General features: G+C 39.1%; 1 protein-coding gene across 1 annotated transcript in view; it reads right to left on the reverse strand.

The window, feature by feature from the left end:
- KCNQ5 (potassium voltage-gated channel subfamily Q member 5) overlaps positions 1 to 16,273 on the reverse strand; it is a 280,972-nt gene that overhangs the window by 70,612 nt on the left and 194,087 nt on the right. The gene's annotated exons all lie outside the window — the stretch shown is intronic.

Consider the following 16,273-nt stretch of genomic DNA (forward strand, 5'->3'; position numbering starts at 1 on the left):
TGAGATCCTGCTCCCCACGATGGTTACACATCTACAAGCAGCACACAGTCCCCAGAACTTCACACTGAAAGTGGCTACTAAATATTTTCAAACACTGAATAATAGACAAAAATATCAGAGCAAAGTACTCAAAGACTTTGGATGTTGAGCATCAGAGCAGAGGTAATTTACACAGCTATTCCATATCCACATTCATAAAATTAGTTCTTAGTTTAAAGGCTAAAAGTTTTGGGAGACACACTCTCATTGCTACAATATACAGGTGAAGTAACTGAGATTATGAGGTTGGGAAATCAATCTGTTCCTAGCAGTAGGTTAAGGTACATGCAGGTGTAATTACATACAATGGGTATGCAATTGTTTGTAAGGCAATAAACTAATGCCCACCCTAGGGACAACCTTCCCTGGACAACGTGTGAATGAAAGCATTTAGAAATTTTGCCTTGCTTGTTTGGCCTGCTTTTCTTTCTCATTGGAGTCTTCTTTAAGACTGTCTATTTTAAAAGCATCAACATGTATTTATGCAATTTTTATTCTAAAAAAATTTTCATCATAACAGCGAGGTAATAGTGCAGTAATAGAGCTTGGAGCACAATTCAGCCCCATATCCTAAGGAGATCTGCAGGTCAATAATATGCAGTGATAGTACATACACACTGTATGGAATTACAAACTTAGATACTCTTCTGGAATACCATCACAAAGTCATGTATTTTGAAATGACAAAATAAAAATCTTTCTATTCACAGAAGGAGACAAGTACTTGATGGAGTTTCTTAAACAGCCCATCAAGAAGAAAAAGATGGAAGTTGTGTTTTATTTGGCAGCCCAATGTATTTCGATGTCCAGAAGTAAGTTGTTCCTTGTCAGCCAATTAATTTGTTATTCCTGCAGGATGAGGATTAGTGTGGTACCAGTAAGGAAGCACTGCAAATGAATTAAATAGAGAAATATTTGTAAGGGTAGGGTTGATCCAATATTGACTTTTCCCCAGTAAACATTTGCATATTTTTAGACAGTGAGACCCTACAACTCTACAAGCCAACGTGTCAGCTCAGGCTTTAATTCACCTGAACAAATGGCATTATTAATGTTGTGCCATGTTATGGTTCTTTACTAGATTATGATTAGTGGCAGTCCACTAAAACATTGTGGACTTAATTGTTTTTGCTGTCATGGAACAATTTGAAAACATAGCATTCCTTCCCAAAACATGTCAGCTTGTGTAGCTACTTTACATTGAAAGGCACTTTTAGAGCCTTCCTCACTGTCTTCATTTTTGTTTTTTGAAATCCCATATTGAATGCCTAAGTCACAAAAGTAGAATAAGATTCCTCTGCTAAAACACAGCTGAAGAAAATGCCACATTTTTTATTAGAAAATAACATGGAAAAATGTGTGTGATTGTTTAAGATTTTCTTTTTATTCCACTACAAGAAACTTCAACTTAATTTTATGGACAGCGTTATTGCAAAACTTCAGAAAGGATTATGTACAAAACTGAAAAAGTTCCTCATATAGTAACAATAATTCCTAATAGTTGGCTACGCTGTGGTACATTTCCTTGTAGGAAATTCTGTGTAGGCCAAGAAAAAAATGGACAGGAAGCCAACTGGAAAAAAGGAAGAATACGCATTTTAGTTATTTAACTACCACTTTTATAGTGGTAGTTAAATCATGAATTGTCAAATCTGGTTTACACATTGTTAGATGGTGCCTCTGAATTTATGAGGGTTGATGGCAGGCATCCAGGCCATTCCTGCATCTGATTCCCTAAAGAAGTTTCTTCTTTGGGATAGGGTAAGAGATACTGAAGGAAAGGAGGTCTGAAAAGCATGAAAATTTCTTTGCTTCCAATAAAATCCTTTTCTTGTTAAAACTTAATCACATTTCATTTGAATAAAGATTGTTGTTTCCCTGGGAAACATACGGTGTGTGCAGATGGGCGACACGCTCTGTGAGTACAGAGAAATTGTCCCAGGCACCTTCCAGAAGCTGATGCACACACACAGGAGTGTGTCCTCCCCTGTACTCCAGCCCTGGCAGGGCCTCTGATGGGGAACTGGCAAGGACAAAAAGTACTCAGTGATCCTGGAAGGACTAGTCCACAGCTTCAAGTCAGTTCAAACAGTATCGCAGAACTGCTGGTAGGAATTGGAAAGAGGCAATTTTTTGGAAAGTTTCCTTTTCTGGTTCCTTCCAGTGCTATGCAGTTTTGTATTTATCACCTGTCCTATTGTTAGCCATTACTAGGTGCTATGCTTGCTCAGTGAGACAAAGATGAGAAAATTTATTGTGTGCCGAAAGCACGTTTCTGAGAGTCTGTGTACTGCATGGTGCCTTTGTGTGTTAGAGTCAGAAATCAGATTTTTCTCTGACAGAAACACCTATACTAAAAAGAGAAACTTCATGGAGATACATCTATTTTGGTAGAGAAAAAGAGAAAGAAATATATTTTCTCAAAAATTTTTTTAGTGGGTGGGGTAAAAGATTTTTCTTGAGGAAACAAAGTGAAATTTCTCTGTTTATTCCTTGAGGAAAAGTTACCATTTCTAGAGCCATTAGAAATTTATGCATGGTTATATTGTCTCAAAATTAACTAAGGTTTCTACTACTTAAACAATTTTTTCTGCTACTTAAGCAATATAACAACTGTAGTTATATTGAGCTCAAATACAATAAATACATCTCTGTGCATTGAGATACTAAAATAACTGCTGCTTTTAAAAATGCTATATATGATTTTCTTCCAACCATAACAAGATTCTGTAGATTTTTAAGTACACTATAAGCTTTAAAAAAAGGAAAGACATTGAATAAAATGTATATGGGGTTTCACACTTATTTTTGCACTTACTGAAATAGTGATGTTTCAAACTGATCTTTATATCCTAATGACTCCTACTTCCTCAAAGAAAAAGATGATTTTGAAGGGAATAAATATAAAATATAATGAAGTTAAAGGGAAAGGATTTTCCCAAAAAACATAATGTATTGAAACAGAGCTCTTCATAGTAGTAGTACACATAACAGCTTTGTTTTATTTTGGATTGGTTCAGTTCAAAACCAGAGAGAGACAAAGAATTGCACACCACTGTTGAAAAAGTAATGTTTTAGTAGTTGGGGCACTCAGTCAAAATGTTAAGGCAAATCTCTGTCAGGGTTAATACAGGCTGGGGAATTACATTTTTTTTTCTTATGGCAGCTGCAAAGTTACAAGGTTTTTGGTCTTCCATGGACAAAAATTGGAAGGATGCATCCCAAGTAAGATCAGGATTTTTATTTTTTCATATTTCATTTGGAAGGCTTATTGCCAACTTAAGGATAAATCTAAGCTTTGAAATAACTTGGGTTTTGTTCCTTAGCAATTGAAACAGACGATCAGAACATAATTGGAAAGGCATGTGATGGAATAAATCATTAGACTTCGTGCTTTGTAGACTGAAGAAATGATGCATTCCATGTATCTCTGTCCTATATATAATATAATGGAACATCATTAATTTTGAATTACTTATGAGAATGAGAAACAACATTTACATCAGAATGGGAAAATCTTGCACTGTTTATAAATCTGGCCCTCTTCAAAATTAAGCAAGGCTGCATTTGAACTGATGAGCAAGTTAAGATTTACTGGGAATCTAACCCTTCCCTTCCTAGGTGGAGCAGAGGTGCATTGGCCTTTGCCATTTCTTGCTTTTTCCCTGTCTTGTGATCCTTTTCCAATCACAGCTGCATTTGGCCTTCCACCAGAGTCACCACAATCTGTCACATTTTTGGCTGCCCAAGCTCACAGTTAGCACCTCCCAGTAACCACTGTGGCAGATGCATTGCTGGTTCAGGCAGTGGAAAATTTCTCTTCCTTCTCAAAGCACAGTTCATCCAAACTGATGAGCTTTTCCTTCTGAAATGTTTCTGCACATGCAGCTCCAGTTGTCCTGGGGAACCATGCACATGCAAGAGGAGCAAGGCTGACATGCTTGGGCTGACAAGGTTCAGCTGCTTTTGGCTAACAGGGTACTCCTGAAGATTTTTACATCTGTGTGTGCCTGGGTTGTTACACCACTGGAACAATGAGGCTCACACAAATGGCAGAAAAAGAAAATAAGAGGTCATCCAGAGCAAGGCTTCTGTTAATAAAAGGTCCTGGAGGACTCTAATCAACAGGGTTGATGATTAAGAAAATCAAGCATACTTTGCAAAATCCAGCACTTCCCCCCTCCCCACCACCTTTTTTCCCCCCTCCTATCCAATTAGGATACATGATTTGTTGAAGTTGTTTACATTAATATGCTTCTCAGGCAGTTTTCAATGTTAATGTTTTCCCTAAGCATAATATTTTAACAGCAAACAAAAAGTTTATATAATAGCTTTCTCACTCCTTAGCACAACTGCGTATTAAAACTGAAAATAATTTGCTGATGATGAATCAGGTGCCTTCATTGCAGACTGTAACATTGGGGAATTGGAGCCATTTTTGCAACAGGAAAATGACCAAAGTTAAGCACCCTCCCCTGATCTAGGATGCTTCAGGTTATTTTGCAATGTGCAAATGAGCTGAGGCTTGGATATAAGAAATCCACCCACAAGACAATGTCTCTGCTCTTATTTTAATTATATTTCTTGTATGGAAATGGTGATTTTAATTATTCTAAAGGCTAATGAAGTAGCACAACAGAGCTGCAGAGTGATGTGAGGAGCTGCCTGCCTTGTGCTCGTAGGAGAGCTGTGTTTACAAGTGACATTGTCAGAAGTTGGAGAGATGGACAGGAACAGACCAAATGAACCCTCTGAAATAAGCTTCAGTAGGGCCACAAGTGTTTCCCTTCTGAGGACATCTCTGCAGTGTTGCTGCCCTGCAGATCCAGTAAATCAGCGAGCCTCAGTGCACTAACACAACAGCAGAGCACGAGGAACAATGTAATCTGATACTGCTTGGGATACATCCCCTCTTCCCTAAAATCTCATAAACAGGCAAGTCCAGCGTTTCCAAATCAGGGAAGTGCAGTGTTTCCAAATCATTTTGAAAGGAGGGAGAATAAAAATGTTCTTGTACTTTAATTTGTGGCTGACTGATTTAAGTATGTCACCAGCTGCTGAAATATCTTCATGGTGACACATGAATACTTGATACTATCCAAATAGCAATGCTTCATTACTCATAGTCAAAGATTGTTTTATCATTCAATTAAAGCAAGAACAGAACACCTCAGCTTATCAACAACACGTGTCTCTAAAGCCAAAAAATCCCCCTCTACAGATTCCAGGTGCTAAGCTCTAAAGCTGGGCTGTACACTTTAAAGATATGCCATTGGGTGTGGGGGGAAGCACAACACTGGTCTGTCTCAATGAAACCTGACAAAGGTCTGGGCTTTAAATAGCTATGATGCAGAAGCTGGTGTGGGACTACAGGAAATTGTGTTATACTGGCCATTTTCCAGATTAAAAAAAGTTGGTAAGAATACATGCATGCTTTAAATCAGGGTAAATTTGAACACATTTGTGTTATTCCTGGTTCAGCACTAAGAAGAGGAGATCTTTGGTCTAAACAGCTAACAAGCATATCTTGGTGTGCATACATACACTTAAGAAAAAAATGTTTTAATTCTTTCCAACTGCAGTTGAACAGAGGGAGAGACAGCCATAAATCTGAAAACATAACCCAGAATAGAATCTATTAGTGACATACAAATCACAACCAGAGACTTCACTTCAGCTCCCAGTGCAATACACAATAAGTATGAAGTGAAATTTATGCACCTTTTTACCATTTATCAGTTTTATAATGGATGTGATGCTTTTAGAGCACTTGATTTTCCATATTATGATTAAGAATTTCCATATAGATTTGACATTAAAAAGAGGATTATTGAGAAATCATTTTTGTGCCTTTTACTCAAATACACAGCTACAAATCTATTGATATAATATTAAAATCCCAGTTATAAGCTTAATCCACATGACTTCTGCTATCCAACTCCTTTCTAGCTTTTAATGTTTATATTTGACATGGCACCCATCAGTCATGCATCTTCTTTATTCCTTTGCAAGGGCAAAAAGCTGTGAATTTTTATTTCAAAAAAACCCAGTTTTGAATCAGCTAGTACAACCCAGCAGCAGAATTGCATAGATGCCATTTATTTATGCTTTTCATAACATCTTATAAAGACAAGTATTTACCACGTCAGACACAATGTATGATTCCTACCACCGAAACTGTGCTGGCCTTCCTCAGCACCCTCAGCCTCCCCAGAGCAGCAGACTCACTCCACATCACCATCATGGGCCAGCTGCTGAGGACCTGCTGGCGCCAGAGGAGCGAGTGTGCAGGGCTGCACTGGCCACCATGGTCACTGCCAACACCATCTGGGCAATCTGCAGTTTGTACCTGTGGATACAAAGCTCCCAAAGCTCCTTCTGGTGGACATGGTTCTCCTAGGGACGCTCTGATGACCACTGAATACCCTCTTTCAAACTGGAAAAGGGGCAATGGGAAGCACTGACTTCTCCACGTCTATCCTGCTCTTTCCCAGATGCTGCACCACCTTTGACAGTGTTTTCCAGCCATTTGTGCTCACTGCCTTGTGCCATACCATTTGTTTATGTGTCAGGTGCATCTGCATATATAAGAGAATTCCTTAAAAGAGATGATAGCATAAAAGTCAGGTTATAGAAGAATTTTCTACTTTCCAAAAATTTTTTACCCTTCTCTGCGCTTGTTCAGATTTTCTTTCTTTTTAGTAAGATATGTGGTAAATGGTCTAATTTTGATTTTAAATTTATCCTCATATTGAAAACAAAGAAGCTTTGTACAGCTGTACCCAGGCCTTTGCACTTCCTTTGTGATTTCTTCACACATTTTTTTCTGCTGTAGTCACATTTCTGATGTCACATTAGAGGCAAATGTTCAAGCACATGTCTTTGTAGCAACACAGATCCAAAATTTTCCTTTTGAAATGTTTGTGAAGAATTTTGTATCTTTTCTCTGTCCCAAACAAGTGTAGAACAGGCATCAGAACTCTGAATCCTTCTATGCCCTGACATCGCTATTGAGTTTGTATGGGTGCAAGGGGTTTAGGCTAATTGTTACGGTTGATCATGTGCATGTCAATTAACTGATAACATCTGACATGCTGTACTGCAGAGTAGGACATTCTTTCATTTATTTAATTTATTCTTTGGCCTTAGCATGTTTGGAGCTGTTAAATGCTGGAGATTCTGCAAATGATATCTGCACTCTTCTTTTAGAAATTACTTCTTGCAATTTCCCAATTGTCAAAGCTCATTAGGAGAGCTTCCCTAGGTGTTCATCTGTGCATGTTTTAACCACTGGGAGACCTAAGTGCATTTTGGTTGATACATGCTGAAACTTTACTGGTACCAAAATTTTCAGAAGACAACTTTAAGAGTATGTTTTCTGACAGTTTCCAACTTTTTACAAACTGGTCTTGGTAGGCAGTCAACCGAATCAGCCAAAGTCCTGTTCACACATTTATTTTCTCCAAAATATCACCTCATTAAACATTTCTGTTACTTGGACATGTATGTGGTCACAATATCTTTATTCAGTTCCTTAAGTTCTGTGAAAAACTGACTTGGTGACCCTTTTTTAGTCAAATAACTGAATTTTGGGAGCCAGTATACCAAGCCTTGTATTTCACACATCATGCCATTCGCTGACTGTTTTGCAGTTTTTCCTATTACATTTTTCCAGGCTTATGGAATTTTGGTCTCTTGGAAAAATAAAACATATATATATATATATTTTTGTGCGGCATACATTTCCTGTGATCATATCTTCATGTGGTACAATTAGCCAATTCCTGTCTGGTTCAGATGTGATACCAAAGGTATTTTTGTCCTGTCCATAACATACACCCTTTCCTTAGGTACTTCACGAAAGCCTAAAAGTCTAAAATGGCCAGTATTTATCTGCTACTTCATGTTTCTAATTCATCCATAACTCAGGACTGAACTTAGTTCCACTGTGTGTCTGTGTATTTACCATCACCTTCACTTTATGTGGATATTTTCATTATAGGTATGTCTACTCTGGATTCTTACAGACTTTTTTTGATTGTTTGTTTTTGCTTGTATTTCATTACTTATTGCACAGAATCACAAAACCACAGAACCAGCTGGGTCAGAAGGGACCCACAAGGACCACTGAGCCCAGCTCTTGGCCCTGCACAGCTCCATCCCAAGAGTCACACCCTGTGCCAGAGAGCCTTGTTCAAACACTTGAACTCTGTCAGGCTGGTGCTGTGATCACTTCCCTGGGGAGCCTGTTCCAGTGCCCAAACACCCTCTGGGAGAAGAACCTTTTCCTGATATCCAACCTAAACCTCCCCTGACACAGCTTCAGGCCATTCCCTTGGGTCCTGTCACTGTCACACAGAGCAGAGATCAGTGCCTGCCCTTTCTTGTCCCCTCCCAAGGAAGCTGTAACTGCAGTGAGGTCTCCCCTCAGTCTCCTCCAGGCTGAACAGACCCAGTGCCCTCAGCTGCTCCTCACACAGCTTCCCCTCAAGGCCCTTCCCCATCTTTGTTGCCCTCCTTGGACACTCTCTAACAGGTTTAAATCTTTTTTATATTACAGTGCCCAAAACTGCCCCCAGCACTGGAGGTGAGACTGCTCCAGTGCAGAGCAGTGATGCCTTGAGTTTTTCATATTTTTCAGTATCTGTCCTGCCTCAGTGTGTGACTCTGAACTTCATATAAAGTGTTACCAAGTTCTCTTCACAGTTTAGTTACACAAAACAATCCTTTTCCAGCCTGAGAAACAAGAACACAATTGCTTCAGGGCCAAAAAGTGTAAACAACTGCAAATTGAAGAGAGCAATCTGGGAGGATGAGACTTCATAACCTGAAGCTGTAATTGGACAATTGACCCAAATATGTAAATGGACCAAAACTTATAAAAGTGTGAAAACTTGTGACTGGTTGTCCATCCTGGGTACATCGTGGACAGAGCCCCAGCCGGGCTCTTGTGCTGCCCAAGGTGTGTCCTTTGAAGGCCTTTCAATAAATACTTTATTCCTTTAACTCTGTCCAGCCTCTGTTCCAGGTAGCCTCTCCAGACATCAGCAGAGCAGGACAATCCCCTCCCTTGCCCAGCTGGTGATGCTGGGCCTGATGCCCCCAGGACAGGGTTGGCTCTCCTGGCTCCGGGGCACTGCTGGCTCATGTTCAGCTTGCCATTGACCAAGTTCCTTTCCCTGGCACTGCTTTGCAGTATCCCATTCCCCAGTCTGTCTGTACATCCAGGGTTGCCCATCCAGGTGCAGAACCCAGCAATTTCTCCCATTGAACTTCCTTTGGTTGGTGGTTGCCCAGCCCTCTGATTCCACAGAGTCTCTGCAGGGCCTCCCTGCCTTTATGGGAGCTCTAACTCCTCCCTGTTTTGCATCATCTGCAAAATTGCTCAGTATCCCTTTCATGTCCTGTCTCCAAGTAATTTAGGAAGATGTTGAAGAGCACAGGGCTGGTAATGGAGCCCTGTGAGACTCCACCAGTGACAGTGACAGGCCACCAGTCTGATGTCACCCCATTCACTACAGCTCTTAGTGCCCAACCCATGAGCCAGTTGCTCACTCATTAAATGGTGTGTTTATCCACCTGTGTGCTGGACATTTGCTCAAATTCACAGTTTTTAAACCAAATCATAAACTGAACAGATTTCTCCTGTGACTTGAGGAAAGTTCACATTTCAACTGCAGCAAGCTGTGTCTTCACATGCTTTGTCACATCTCTGCAGCTCTTCTGTGTTACTCAGATGCCAGATTTTCCCTAGATTTCCAAATAGCTTTCGTATCACTGATGTCCTGCCTTCTTCAGCACTCTTTTCCTTTTGACATTTAATGGTTTGCAGAATTTTTTCCTTACATCTTATTTTTAACCAAGTACTTTGGTTTTCCTCTGGGGACATATTCTGCATTTCCATTTGGCAAATCAATATTTCCCTGACAAAGGTCAGGTCTGAATTTCTGATAGAGAGTTTGATATCTATCCATTTTTACTGTTGCAATCTAAACTGTTTCTTGCTTGTTTTAAGGAGGTAGCTCTTGATCTCCATCTCAAACTCTGGCATGAAGCCAATAAAATTCAATATTGCAGGATCTATCATAATCTATCACAAATCTACATCTGCAGAAAATATTAAACTTATTCCTTGGAGGTGATTTCCCATGCTACCTTGTTATCACTTAAAGTGATAAAACAAGAAAGACATGTCATGGGAAAAGCATTTGTGTAAGGAATGCTGCCCACTTGTCCTTAAAGGAAGTCCAAGACAGCTGGTTTGGTTTTTTAGCACAGTGTGTTGATCAACCTAAAAGCAGATATGCTTTCCCCTCCTCAAAGAATTATATCCTTATTAATCTGAAGCCTGCCAGCCCATCACTGACATCTAGTCCTCCCCATTTCCCCATTTATATAGGAACTGATAGCAATCACATAAATTACTGTAATGTACCTATTTAGAAATTCAACACTGACTTTCCTACTGCATGTTAGCCATTTTAAAATTGTACTAGTTCATGAACTTGTTACATTTATCACTACTTGCGCTTTTGCTATTTCCATTCTTCTTTCTTCATTGCACATTACCACTCATTTCTCTATATATGCCCTGCCCATTCAAAGGAATGAAAAATAATTTGGGGGATGGCATTTCATCCACCAGCCACTGACCTGTGGCAACTCCAGTGATCCTAACATTGCACATCAAATTCAGATTTCTTGTTAAACATGTCTGATTGGTTGTTCTGCTCTGGCAGTGACAAAAACTCTCTTGCCTTCTACTGCATTTGCTGCTGAATGCTGTATCACTTGAGGTAACTCTTCATAGTTATCCTATCTTTTTTAAGTGGTTCAGTTATAAGATTATTTTTTCCCTGATTGTAGATCCCATATGCAGTTTTAATCATCTTTAGTCATCAAACCCATTTAAGCTTTCCCAGTAGCACCTAATATATTGCAGTTTTAATTACAATGGAAAAAATGATTCTGTTCAATGTGTGATTTTCAATCTTTTCTTTACAAAGGTAATCTCTGCTTAATACAGAAGAATAAAAGAAAGAACAAAACATTGCTAACAATATAATCAATCCCAGAACCATATCAATAACAGGCTTATGCCAGGATTGAGACATCTTTACTCTCTGACCTGTTGAAGTGTACTCAGCATCCTGAGCATTGTTGACAATATATAGATACCTCCTGCTGACAATATATAGATATCTTGAGAGTTTTATGTGCAGCGCTGTGTTCTGTTGTTAGGAAATAATTTTTATGGTTACTTTCATCTCTCTCTCCATAGCTACAGTGTGTACTTGTTTGTTAGAGAGATTTGCTGGTTAGTTGGAAGTGCCAACACTGCCTTCTGAGAGAAGAATTAAGCTTTGAGGGCAGCCACTGTTTATAATAACTCCATCTCTTATTTTAACTTTTTGCTTTCTGTCAGACTTCCTCACAATAACTTTTAATTTCAGCAAAGTGGGTCCAGCACTTAAATTTATAGTGGAAAGTCTGCTCTGTTTCTACACAAAGATTCACAAGCAGTTGTGATGAACTCCTGTCCAAGTTTTTGTAACAACAGTCAGCTCGGACCTGATCAAATCTGTATACGTAATAGGAGAGCATCCATTTAAACAGCAAAGATGTGAAAATATTCATTTTTGTGTGGTAAGAATATTTTCAAAGCTAACAGGAAGTTTTTTATTACGATTGATTTTTTTTTCTCATGTTATTATAATATTAGTGTACATGAATCCAAACAAAACTGAAAACATGAAGGTTTTGACCTTATCAACATTATAGTTCCCTCTCTTATTCTGTCTTTGATAACATCATCGTTGTATATCTAATACAATTTTTTAAAGATTTCTATGAGGAATTTTGAAATTTCAGAGCTAAGTTTTGATTTGAAAAATAAAACACTAGGAATCAGTATTTCTTGAGAAATACTGATTTTGAGTTTCAACAAACTCAATGATTTTTTAACTGGGGGTAAAATTAATCTGTTTTTTTCAGAAGAAGACTCAGGAAAAATCCAGTAATATGATCTATGCCTTACTGTTGTTAGAAATGTATCTACAATTGAAATCTTTCAAAATATTTTTTTCTTTTTATGCCTTGATAGTTGGTCCTGTAGAGCTATCATTAAGTCCTTTTTCAGGTCTGGTGGTCTTTTATCCAAGCATGGCAAGAGGCACAATAACTAAACTAAAAAATGCTTTTTCTTTTATTTCTTTTTTCAGTTGAGCACTATCCATCTCCCTTTTTAAAATCCACTCCGTCCAGCTTTACAATGCTGCAGTGGATTTGTATGATTACATTCCCGTGGTTGGACTTCCTAGAGCAGAGACAAATTGGGCAGCTGTATACTGTGTTCTCAAATCAATGGGTATCCTCTTTCTTTTATGCAAAAATATTAAGAGAAAAAAATCCTGGAAAGATATTAATTGCTAGAAGCACTTGGTGGACTCTCATTTTGGGTTCATGTATGTGACCATAGTACATGGAGAAACCAGCTTCATCCTGTGCACGCTGTCTGCTTTTGTATCTTTGGGAACTATTTCTGACTGAAGAATGTGTTCTTAGAGTACATTTTCAGAGGCCTTTATTCTACAAATCTGCTTTCTACTGCAGCCATTTTCAGAGAAAACCACAAAACAGATTTGATAAAACCAGTCCTGCAGAAATTCACTTACGTTTTTCAATCTACCCATTCTGATTAAAAATTAAAATTGCAAAAAAAAAAAAAAAGAGGATGCTTTCTCACTTCAAATAAAAATGATTTTTTCCCTATAACTTCAATCTGAGTTTTAAGCCAAAAGTTCTAAGATAATAAAATACAGAAATAATATATTGTGCCAGATCAAATGAAGCATTAAACTGATCCATGACCTTTTTTTTTTTTTACTTCTCAATTAGTCAAATCTTCCTGGGTCAACTGAAATGATTTTTTTAATTTTCTTGCATTGACAGCAAACAAACAGAAGTGAACCAGAAATTCACATAACTTACAGCTTTAGTTGAAAATGAACTTAAAATATAGGGAGTTTGGTCAAGAGAGTGAATGACCTCCAGTTCCAGATAATATTCCTTCTTGGCTATCTTCCCCAAAAGTTTTGATTTTGCCTTCACAGTCTCAGTTTTACTCCCCTTGTGTTTATTATTTGATAAAGTGCTAGCAAATGTACTTGTAGATCAGCAACACCCCAAAGATTATTTTCTTGCTGTGTTAGTTGGATTCTTAAGCTGCTTGTGGTTTATTTTGATGCTGAAGTAGATTTTTATCCTACTGCCTGTCTGGGACATGTCACTGCTACAACTCAAGTGCCAGAAGTTGTGTGTAAAGATGAGGCTAAAGCATAATTTTCATTGTGGAGTTTTATCTGATGATCTCCTCCTGGTTACTCTTATTATTTCTGGACACAAATCTAACCAAATTAATTACTGATTCAACAATCCAATGTTTACTGTATGTAACATGCACTTAACTTATCTGCATGACTTTCATGTTAAGCATAAAATTCAAATATTAAAGGTGTTTCCCTTGACAGGGTTCCTGATAAGGAGAAGCAGCCTTGGCACACAGCAGTTCTTGTGTGGATGCCAGAATTGAAGCTGGGTCTGACACAGCACAGCAGGGCAGGTTTGCCTCAGCTCTGGTAGCAGAGCTCAGGCATTTCTGCAGCCCAGATGAGTCTGTTAACCTCTGCTGAAGCTCAGAAGCCCTCAGCTATTATTGCTTTCCTAAACAATGATTTGCTTTGAGCTATCACAAATTGCATGTTTCTGAGAGAGTATTTGGGATGCAGTGATCAGGAGATGGGTTCTCTGCTCCCTTGCAAGGCACGGCTCGGGCAGATAAATGGAATTGACTGATTGGAGAAGAATAATCTTCTCAGCTCCTCTGGCCTTTCTGAGAAGGAGGAAAAGGTTTGCTCAGCTCATCTACACTTCCCTCTTTAATCTCCCTGTGCAATTGTGAATAGCTGCAATATGTCAAAAGCCAGCGCACGCAGCAGCTCAGGTATTAAGTTGGAGGAACATTACATTAGCTTTTTAGCCAATTAACATGGCTGTAGGGAAGACCATCTGGAATAAATCTGCAAAACAAACAGTTCACAGAAACCCAGCAGGCAGCTTTATGGATTGTTATATCTGTACGGTACTTCATTAAAAAATAAACATGTATCTTCTATTTCAAGCACAATGCACAAACAGTATTAAACTAGACCTGATAGGGAACACAGCTGTCTTACTAAATGACACATTTGGAAGAGCTGTGTGAATCACTGCAAGGAAAAGGTTGTGAAAACTCTAGTGACTGCAGTTAGGTATTGGCACAGCCAAAGCAACTGCTCCTGAGTTAATGTAGAAATGTATTGTCCTCTTGCTTTGTGGTTGCAAAAGTTTGTTTTGGTAACATTGTTAATATCAGCTGCTCATCAGTATGTAGAGGGGGAACAAACCACGCATCAGCAAACTGCACTTAAGCAGTCAGCTGTAGCCTGCTTCTGGAACATCATACTTTGCTGTGCTTATATATTTCTCCATTAGAGACCCACAGCAGGAGATTCAAAATTCATTGTCACTAGGTTTATTCCTGCCACAGGTTTGCTGAACACAGTAGGCTTTATTGTAGAAATGCTGGATGAGGCTAGTATTGATGCTTCAAGGATCAACCACCCACCCTCTTCCTCCTCAAGGCCTATTCCATGTTCAGAGGATGCCACGGGGTGTACAGACAGAACGGTTAGGATGGGCAAAGCTCATCTTTGAAGCCATAGCAGCAAAAAGCACAGAAGATTCCCCCAGCAGACACTGCTCAGCTGATGGACAGCTCTGCAAGGACTGGCGTGCCAGCAATCAGAGCTCGCCACACCTCTGCCCAGCGCTGGGAGCAGGCCAGGCATCCACAGAGCTCCTGCACACTGAGGCTCCTGGGAGACCTGTGGCACGGCGCAGGGAGCCAGCCAGCTGAGGAAGCAGCACTGCTCAGTGTGCCAACACAATCAACAAATATGCGGCTCACGGGAAATGCATATTTTATGTCAGAACAAATGGTATTTCTGTGACCAATTTGCATAAGTATACAGGAAAACGGATTACTTGCCACAAAAGCCTCTTCTATTACAAATAGGGTATTTTCAGACTAATCAGATTTTCCTGTTTTCTATACCAAAAAATCTTAGCAATTAGTGTACCAGTTACAATAATATAACTAGCTGCAGAACATTCACACTTCCATTTACCAAGTGTTGCTCAGATTTGTAAATAATGGGTTTAGGTAGGAGTGTAAGTTTAAATCTGACCATTTTTAGCTGGTTTAATGCCACCTGATCTTTTCTCCAGAGGAGGAAAAAGCACTAATATGGCTAGGAAGAAAAATGCAACATTTAGCATGGCTCTCCCTAATTAGCCCTGCTAAGAAATCATCCAATGGATCAAAACACCACATACCTGCACCTAGCCTGCTCTGGACATTTAGTTCAGGTATTTTGATGCAGTTGCCCATTGTGCTGTAAAGACATAGCACGCAACATAATTATCAGCCTGCTCATGCCATAGTTAATTAGGGACCTGCTCTGAAGACCAGAGCTTTTGGATATACACAGTGATGACAATTAAAATGTTGGCATTTGTCAACAGTTACTTCACCTCAGGTGCTACCTAACAAGGCACAGCCTGCTGAATGCATGGAACTGAAATAACCATGGTAACTCTGGGTACATGGTGACGTTTTAATATCCGCTACTGCCCATCCTCAGGTCACCACTTGCAGAACTAAATGGCCCATCAAGAAGCAGATGAATAACGCGTCCTCGGTACAATGCATGAAAAATGTTAAGCACTTTTAGGGATTAAAGCCCTTTTCATTTACCTCAGGAGGGAAAAGGGAGAGATAAACATAATACAAAAGCATGTATTATGAAGAAATAATGAAACTACCACATCCTACTGCAGCAACTGCTACTAAAATGTCAGTATCTACCAATAGCTAGCCCAAATCTGTATCTAAGATACCAAAATTAATTCCTATTTTAAGTGCCTCTTACTACACACCGACTTTATAAATGACAGCAGCAATATCAAAGGTCTTTCATGCTCAGTCACTGCCAAACCGCAGTAGAAAATCTATCTGTTATAAACCACAGCAGTTCTCAAGCAAAGAACGGGATGCACTACCATACTTTATTAGCACTGTCTTACCATCTGACCTGTTTTTAAATAAAAAGATGGTGGAATCCTCTAATTTATC

This window comes from Melospiza georgiana, chromosome 3 (assembly GCF_028018845.1).
Source record: "Melospiza georgiana isolate bMelGeo1 chromosome 3, bMelGeo1.pri, whole genome shotgun sequence".
NCBI lineage: Eukaryota > Metazoa > Chordata > Aves > Passeriformes > Passerellidae > Melospiza > Melospiza georgiana.